General features: G+C 41.2%; 1 long non-coding RNA gene across 1 annotated transcript; it reads left to right on the top strand.

Moving 5' to 3' along the window:
* The first annotated feature begins 6,147 nt into the window (after nucleotides 1–6,147).
* Nucleotides 6,148–6,378, top strand: LOC311047597. Its single transcript, XR_014601021.1, has 2 exons — nucleotides 6,148–6,257; nucleotides 6,299–6,378. It is a non-coding gene; the product is annotated as an uncharacterized lncRNA (long non-coding RNA).
* Nucleotides 6,379–9,858: the final 3,480 nt, after the last annotated feature.

A 9,858-nucleotide genomic window follows, 5' to 3' on the forward strand; every position in this document is an offset into this window, starting at 1 on the left:
TTCAATCGGCAGACGTTTTTGTTGTCTTTAGTGTCAATGTCACCTTTTTATTCTAACCATACAATTTTTTAATGTTTGGTAATACAATAAGGGAACTCAACCGAGAAATGGGTTTTTCATATAAGGTAAAGCAACACATTCAGCTTTTATGCAAGTTAATTTAACTAAACTCAATAAAATCGCAGCGCATTTGTATACGAAACAGTTGGCCAGTTTTGAGAAGGCATCTTTCTTTCTATAATTTCTATAAATTAGAATTTTAATCACTTACAGGTATGCTTTTCTGACATTGTTTGCAAGACAACCAAATACAACCACTAAAATGATCATGACATGAGCATGAGTGTCATGTGCTTCAGTGGGATGCAAGAAAATAGACCTTCAATACACAACTGTGGACATATTAGTATTACTTTTTATTTACTATTTATAAGGCAAAACCTTCCTTCTTACTCTCACATATATGGTCATGAAGTGTGGGGTCATGATTGAAAGAATAAGGTCGCGGATACAAGCGTCCGACATTAGTTTTCTCAGACGGGTGGCTGGCATCTCCCTTAGAGATACGGTGAGAAGTTCAGAAAGTTTGGAAAGGATCCAAGGTGGCAGGTGGTTTGGGCATCTAGTACGGATGCCTCCCGAGGGTCTCCCTAGGGAGGTCCCCGCTGCACGTCCCACTGGGAGGAGACCTCTTGGCAGACCAAAGACCAGATGGGGGGATTACATCTCCGCACTGGCCTGGGAACGCCTTGGGATTCCCCAGGAGGAAGTGGCTAATGTTGCTCAGGAAAGGGAAGTCATGGAGCTCTCTGCTGAAACAATTTACCCCGCGACCTGACTCCGGATAAGCAGTTGAAGATGAATAGATGGATGGATGTAACTGAGAGTCATTATTCAATGGAACTAAATCTCCTATTATAAATCCTTGTGGTGAATTATGAAAAATGGTGTTAGCAGGGAGAGTCTGGCCAATTGTTTTTAGGAACCAAGTTGATTTGGGATTATTCAAATTTTATCCTGAAAACTCATAACATCTGATGACAGGGATTGAGCCAGAGTCTTCTCAAGCAACAATATATGTCTGCATAGAGCATTAAATGGCACTTATTGTTATGCTTTTGGATTTTTGGGTGGGCTCTGACAGTGTTTTGATGGCAAGCGTGAAAAACAGTGGAGAAAGAGGGAAACCTTGGTGTGTAGGATGAAGAATTATCTATATAAAATATATATTATATCATTTTAACAAGCTTTCCAACGCAATGACTTAATGTTCTTTACGCTGTTCCCTTCTGTACTGTGTGTTTGTTTGTGTGTTTGAAGATCACCTAATGGAGCCGGCCTGGCACACTGGCCACAGTATGGAGCAGAGAGAGACTACCTCTCAATTGGGATGAAGCAGGTACCTGGTCAGCACCTGAAGAAGGACCGTTACACCTTCATGATTGAAACCCTTCCTGAGAAGATCAGACAACATAGAGAGAAGATGGAGAACAGTGAACTGTATGATCCTGTACTTATACCTATAAATATACCTATAAAAATCAGGTTTTGTCCGGATTGAAACTCACTATAGCATCACTGTATGATACTTGTCTCACAGACCAAAGACAGGGCCTGTAGTCCACACAAAACTGGGAAGTCTGAGAGGAGAGCATGTGAGCGTAAAGGGGAAGGATACGGGGGTCCATGTCTACCTGGGAGTTCCGTTTGCCAAGCCTCCTGTTGGACCTCTGAGACTGACCCCACCCCAGCCTGCAGAGGGATGGGAAGGAGTGAGGGATGCCACCCAACAACCATTCATGTAAGTCCTTCATGCAGTCCAGTAGGTGTTTATTGGATAGAGTTTTATTCCATTATTCCAATTATTTTTTGTTTTGTTTTCACAGCTGTGTCCAAAATAAACAGGTTCTTCTGGATATGATAAATATGTTATTCACAATGACAGCAGATATCCCTGACATCTCAGAAGACTGTCTTTACCTCAACATTTTCACTGCAGCAACAGCTGCTCAAGATGTCAAACTCCCAGTAAGATCTCTGTTTTTTCTCATAGAATTGGTGAGTGCAATTGGTAAAATTCAAAAGATAAAAATAATCAATGTTCCACTTCCTAGGTCATGGTCTGGATCCATGGTGGAGGGCTAACAAGTGGCTCAGCCTCATTGTACGATGGTTCTGCCCTGGCTGCTTACCAGGATGTAGTTGTGGTTCTGGTCCAATATCGCTTAGGAGCACTGGGATTTCTCAGGTGAGGAAGGTGAAGTATGATGTGAGTATGATGACATCCTGTGGAAAGTTATGCCTTGGTCTGAGTTGTTTTAGCGATTCCTGATCATGTGCTCTTTTCAGTACTGGAGATGAACAGATTTCAGGAAACTTTGGTTTACTGGACCAGGTGGCAGCTCTGCAATGGGTCCAGGAGCACATCCACAACTTTGGAGGAGATCCAGGTTCAGTCACCATATTTGGGGAGTCTGCTGGTGGAGTGAGCGTGTCCCTCCTGGTACAGTAGCCTCTACAATCCACACAAAAATATTCTCTGAAGCTCAATGACTGAGGGAAAATGGCTAAGAATGAATACACAGAGGAATATTTTTGAATGAGTTTGAAGGCATTTATTCCATGCTTTGTGTTTCTTGAATTATCAGGCTCTGTCTCCATTGTCTGATGGCCTGTTTCACAGAGGAATCGCTGAGAGTGGCACTGCTGCGTTAGATATGTTATTCTTTCCGCAAGATCCTTTGCCCATCGCCCAGGTAATTTAGCAGTTTACTTATTTTTTTAGAAGTCGTCAGAAGTCTAGCCGTCTATAACTCTATGTCTGTCTGTCCGTATAGCTAATCTTGTAAACAGCTGGAGCCATCAGTGACAGATTTCTTATGAACAATGTCAGTAGGTATTTGAGAAATTACCTTAAATCTTATAATGGAAGTCAATGACGCCCTGACTACAAATTTGTATACGTAATAGATATGTAATACCCTGTAGATGACTATGCCACGTACAGGCTGGCCAGTCAGAGATCCCCACTGGAGACATGCCATTCCTATATGGAACTTGAGTTTACATTTTAGTGTATAAAATAAGTAAATACACAATATGTAGTAAATTATGCAAACAATATTGATATGTTTTCTTCTTCACAATTATATATTTCTCTGATCTTTATCACCAGCTATTAGCCAATGTATCAGGCTGTGACATCACAAGTACAACAATGATTTCTGCCTGCCTGAGAGCCATGGACATTGATGCAATGCTGACTATTGAAAAGGTTAGACATGTACAAGTGATGTAGTAGACATAATCTGCTGATATAACAATTTGATCAAACAGTATATAACTTCTCATTTTTAATCTTTGATTAGAGCTCAGTGAAATGTTTGATTTTCATTTCAATAACTCTTAAATCTCTTTCACATTGGTATGCTTTTCTCTCAAGGACAACATGTTAAGATACCCTGTTATTGTTGATGGACACTTCCTGACAAAACCTGTGGATGAACTGTACAAAAACCATGAACTTCTTAAAATACCTTTCATAACAGGCATTAATAATCATGAAGGGGGCTGGCTACTCCCTATGGTAAGTACATTTGACATTACTTCACTCATAAGTCTTTGTCTTTATAAAACATATTGTTTGCTCATGTTGTTATTTTACAAAACAAACAAAAAGAAAAACCTGCTTGCTCTTTTAGTTCTTTGCTCCTCCAGACTGGACAGAGGGAATGGACCGGGAAGATGTCATGAATGTTCTAGCCATGCTCTATCCCAATCCCAATGTAAGAGAAACACTGCCTAAAGGCAGGTACGCACTGCAGGACATTTGGTCCGATTTTGCTGTCGGCGACTTTTTTTGGCGCTCACCGACAAAACCTCCCGATCTGACGCGGATCGGCCTTTGATCGGCGAGCTAATGCTCACTGTGTGTGAAAGGCTCCGCGAGACGATCCGGCCGCGATTATCCGCTCTGCGATGGCTTTCCGACCGTTTTCAGATAACTACCCTGTTAGATATTCAGCTCTGTCCCAGACAGGACAGCAGACAATATCATACAATATGAAAGGAGCTGCGACCACCTTGCGAGGAGATGAACGCAACAGCCAATGAGAGCACATTACAGCCACCGCGGCTATGGAAGGTCGGTGGACCTGACCACAACAAACAGATCCCCCGCATAGTTACCGTCCAGTCCTGTATTAAGTTAAACATTATTATAAAACAGAATGAGAGTGAGTGAGCGTGCTCGAAGGGGGCTGTTTATTTGAGACCATTGCACAGAGATAGAGAGAGAGAGAGAGAGAGAGAGAGAGACACACACACAGAGAGCGAGCGGTGTGTGTGTGTGTGTGTGTGTGTGTCGTTGTCTGTGAGTGTTGCCAGATTTTGCGAGAGAAATAAGCAACCAGGTTTGTGAAAACAAGCTCAACAAAAGCGACTATGAGCACTTTAAGCCTATATACAGTACAAATACTTGGATTGGATACTTGAAAATAGATGATCTACAAGCTCACGTTGTAGATAGGCTATTTTTAAAGAAGACATTTTGGGGGACGGGGGACGGGGGACGGGGGTTGTGGAATATTTTCCAAATCCACACAGATCTTGTATGGGGGTCTGTGGCGCAACATATTTTCAGAAGGGGGAGGTCTGCGCCTCTGCGGACAAATATTAATTTGGGGGTCCTTGCCATGAAAATGTTTGAGAACAACTGGTTCAAACAACATTAGGAAACAAGGCCAAAAAAGCAACTACACTTTCAAGCAAATTCACAGAAAAACAATCCCAAAGTTGCTTATAATAAACGGACATGGCAACTCTGTCACTGACTGCTTCAGCACACTTGACGTGTGAGAGACAGAGAGAGAGAGAGAGAGAGAGAGAGAGAGAGCGAGAGAGGGCGAGAGAGGGAGAGGGGAAGAGGCATATTACGGGATACGTCGATTAAAATGAATTGGAATAAACACAAATGTATGTATTGGGTCTGACTCTGGAGATAGCATCCTAGTGAACTATCCTACAGTGTGTAATCCCTGGTCGGGGATCAATCTATAGTGTGAAAACCACAACGATATATGACAGCCGATTTCAAGAAATAAACTCCTGCAGTGTGTAATGCTTAACGATCAGACGACCCCCGACCACTTTAAAAGTCCTACAGTGTGTAGTGTACCTGCCCTAACATTCATTTCATGGCCAGGTGTTTTCTGTCAACATAACCTTAAATGTTTTCTGTCTTCCTCAAGCTGAAAGAGCTTGTGGCAGATGAATATCTTGGAACCTCTGGAGATCGACTGAAAATTAGAGATAGATTTACAGAGCTGCTTGGGGACATGCTTTTTACCATTCCAGCCATTAAGACTGCAAATTCCCACAGAGGTAAATGTGAAATAAAATAATGTAATCTTTAGGTTCTCCTTAGCCCGGTTTGCCTCGAACATTAAACGCACACATCAAATTTTTGCCTACAACTAGATGCAGGTGCTCCTGTATACCTGTATGAGTACCAACATCCACCCAAATTCCTGCAGGAGAGAAGACCAAGCTTTGTTGGATCAGACCATGGTGATGAAATCTTCACTGTGTTAGGAAACTGCTTTATCACTTCCTATGCCGAATTTGGGAGTAAGTGCAATATTTTATAATTATATCATATTATTATACTGTAGATGCATATCATCAACATTATATAAATTAATGGAACATAATAAATATTCATTTGTCTCTGGCTTTCCAAGAATGAATACCTTTTGAAAGTGTACATCAGAAGCCTCACTAAATCATTTTTCTTAATCACTCTACAGTATCATGTACAGAAGAAGAGGAACAGCTTAGCAGAACCATGATGAGCTATTGGGGAAACTTTGCTCGGACGGGGTAGGATTAAACTCACAATACACAGTATCTTATAATTAGATAAGTGCAAGTCTCTATCAACATATTATCATTACTGTCTATGCTTAAAAACAAACAAACAACTGTGTATGTATGTATGTAGGTCACCTAATGGAGCCGGCCTGGTGCATTGGCACCAGTACGGTGCTGATGAACAGTACCTGTCCATTGGGCTGGAACAGGTACCTGCTCAGCACCTGAAGAAGGACCGCTACACCTTCCTGACTCAAACCGTTCCTGAGAAGATTCACCAGAGTCAAGAGACTGTAGATCACAGTGAACTGTAGTATCGACAGCACTCCTCTCTCCATTCCCCTCACCTATAAAATGACTTACAATCAACCACAACTACAGCCACAGTATATCAGAGAGATTTTATTAATAAGAAAAGCTGGAAGAGAAAGTCCCAGTAATTGAATGTTATTTAATGGCAAGAAAATGGAATACAGGAACATACAGAATAAAAAGACTTGCATACTTGATTTATTTCATTTCATTCTTTTTTGTTAAAAAGTTGAATATCTATATTCGTATAGTGATCTTTATAGAGTGATTATCCAGTAACAGGGGTCTCCCTGTCTCTCCAGGTCTTTAATAAAAAGAAAATAAATGTTCAGGTGGGTTGCAAATTTCATCCAATCAGGAAAGAATACAGTACCCCACAAAGATAGTTTATCAACTTGTGTTACAGGTCCAATTTTGTCTGCTCATTTATTTGTTGAATCACCTCCAATTTCCCTTATTATACATATATATTCACTTATTATACATACATATATGTTTATCCTCATATCCTGTATGAGTTCCCTCTCCTGATTGATTGAAAATGGTGTCCTGAGAGACTGTTTTTGAACAAACTATAGCAATGCTTGCAATAGGAATATAGAGCTATTAAGCACTTATGTTAAGAAAAGAAAAATGCTATAGCCGTTGTCAAAGTACTTACTCATTATCATAGTACTTGGAGGCCAGTGTATGACGTCAGTACTATGAAAAAGATGAGAGAAAGGTTTGCACTCTAATCGCTCTTATTGGATTGTCCAAAAAGTGTATTCCAGTCAGGTGTGTAAGCCAAACAAATTAAAGACCAAGACAAAAGGAATACTTGCACACCCATAACAAAGGGTATTTCCACAGAGGTTGTGTACATATTATTCTTTAATGATCCATAGTGAGACAACATTTTAAGGTGCTACCAAAAAGGGTGTACAGTGGGACCACGTTTCGGTAAAAAAAAACCTTAGTACTATATATGGAGGGATCTCCATTTATGGGGATTTGTGTATTTATTGATGTTTGTGGAGAACCGCATATCCGACCAAATTCACACGAGGCGCCTCAGGTCCTCAGCGATACACCCGCCGAGTTTGAAGTAATACATTACGATTATTGGAGAACCGCTGATCCGACCGACTTCACATCGGGGACTGAACTCCCATGGTGTCTTGACAACACACACGCCAAGTTTGAAGTTTATTGGTTGGACCTCCATAAAGTCCTCCATAAAGAGCTGGCTAAATAGCAGCTGGGCCTACTGTAACCATCAATTCGTTTTTTTATGATTTGTACTTTATTTTCTTTTGTGGACAAACAAACAGATACATTTCTTTCGACAGATGATGCAAACATGTAACCATCAATTAGTTGAGTTGTAACAGGTTCCTTTTACAGTACCCTTGTTCTTTGATAATTTACTTGTCTAGTAGGCTTATGTTTAAATTGTATGAGTTGTGCTTATATGGACTATATGTTTCTATTTGTATTTATTTTGTATCCAGGATAATTAGTTAAAAGGAGGTGTTTTTTGAATATTAACTAAACCCTTTTAATCAATACCCCAACAAGTTAGGCCACCTTTAGATTTATAGGTTCAACACAGTAATATTTATAAGAGTGAAGCAGATCTTAATGGTTGTACATTTCATAATGTTGCTTATAAGATTAGTGCAAGAGGCCTTTTGGCGGGTTACCTCCCGCTAGGGTAGAGAGCCCAATGTCCCTTCTGAAGTGACGGTATGCCTTTGTCAGACTATTGCGTTATTGTGTGGATTCATTTTCCCCATCACTGCGGTCTGCTGAGTGAACCAAGTTACTTCTGCATTTGTTGTTTGTCATACATTTTGGCCGAACCCCATTTCCAAATGACCCTTCACCCAATTAATGCATCTCTATCCTTTAACCGAACAACAACCAAATATACATATCCTATTTCATCACAGATATTGTACACATATCATTTAGTCCATTTCATACTTCAGCATGATCAATACATGACCAATTAAATTACATTATTCATATAATTCTAAGTTTCATCATGTCCAGCGTTAAATCTGCAACTCTGTGCATCATCACAGTCAAGCAGCAGCATCCTGTTGGGGAGCAGGTTTCCTCATAGGGGAACAATCCACACAAAGGAGGTAATTCAACACAGGAAAAACAGTCCATCAAAGGAAAGTGTTACAGTGTGCCAAGCCAGCCTGGTGACAGGCGGAGTTCAGGCCTTGTTCAGCAGTCTGATGGTAGCCAGGTGGAAGCTGTTCAGAAATCTGGTGGTCTTGCCTGTGATTCTGTGGTACTACCACTGATGAGTCTGCCTACAGGGATGAGGTGAGAGGAGAACAACCTCGCCCTCAACGTCAACAGGACCAAGAAGCAGAGGAGAGAGCACGTCCCTCTCAGACTCATCAGTGGTAGACCTCCTTGCCTGGCCACGATCATAGAAGCGAGATGAACAGGTTGTGGCTGGGGTGCTGACTGTCCTCGATGATTCAGTGAGCTTTTGACTATGCATCGTTTCACGCACAGCTCCTGGTGTGAAGGTAGCCCACCTCCCATTATGTGTTCCCCCGTCCACTCCACCTGTATAGGTTTTTCCGTTCGCGAGTGGTGCAGTTCCCATAGCAGTTTCAATGGAGGTGTAGTAGTACAGCCTGAGGATGTGGCCATGTGGGGGCTCGCTCTATAACTTCAGGCGACGAAACCAGTCAAGTCTCTGCTGAGCTTCTTTCCTCACATGCGTGGTGTGTGTGTCCCACTTGAGCTCCTCCTAAATGTGCTCGCCTATGGAACATGACGCTTACCCTTTCCACTGCAACGCCATCTTTGAAGAGAGGGGTGTGCTCTCTCCTCTGCTTCTTGGAGTCCATGATCAGCTTCTTGGTCTTGTTGACGTTGAGGGCGAGATTGTTCTCTTCTCACCTCATCCCTGTAGGCAGACTCGTCGTTGTTGATGATCCAGCTTATATCACTGTCGTGTCGCCACTTGCCAGCGTACTGAGCGCGTTGGAGCTGTGCGTGGCTACGTGTACAGGGAGTAAAGGACTCAGCACATGTTGCTCATTCTCACCATTTGGCAGCGGTTGGTAACAAAGTCTAATATCAGTCGCACGTGCACACAAGATTCTATTCTTGTTTTTACTTTTAATGTCATCAAGGGGGAGCTTGCCAACATACACCAAACCTTAATCCTCCCAACACAATATTTACATGATAAACACAACACAAATCCAATTGAATCAATTAATGCAGAATTTGCTGGATATTTACTGTAATGTGTCCAGCTTTGAAATAATATCAAATCTGAAGTGGAGACGGATATTTACTAGGCTATTCAAAATGATACAGATGTTTGTGATTTGAACATGTTTTATTGTTTAATGCTGGCTGCAGTTGTCTCCCTATATAGAAATGTGAATAAACTGTGAATCTTCTGCTAAAACAGTTAGTTTTAGCAGAATGTATTTTATCACACTGTCCTTACTAAAGACATCACTAGGAACTGTGACTACCTACATTTTCTTTATAAATGTCCGGAAATTCGTAAACAAATCAAATTAAATTAAAATGATATTTCACTGACAGCAGTGCCTATGTTGCAGTGGTGGAAGAAGTACTCACATGTTTTATTTAAGTAAAAGTATCAATACTGCACTGTTGAGATGCACTGTTACAAGTAAAAGT

Source organism: Gymnoscopelus microlampas, assembly GCF_963454915.1.
Source record: "Gymnoscopelus microlampas genome assembly, chromosome: 6".
In the NCBI taxonomy this organism is placed as follows: domain Eukaryota; kingdom Metazoa; phylum Chordata; class Actinopteri; order Myctophiformes; family Myctophidae; genus Gymnoscopelus; species Gymnoscopelus microlampas.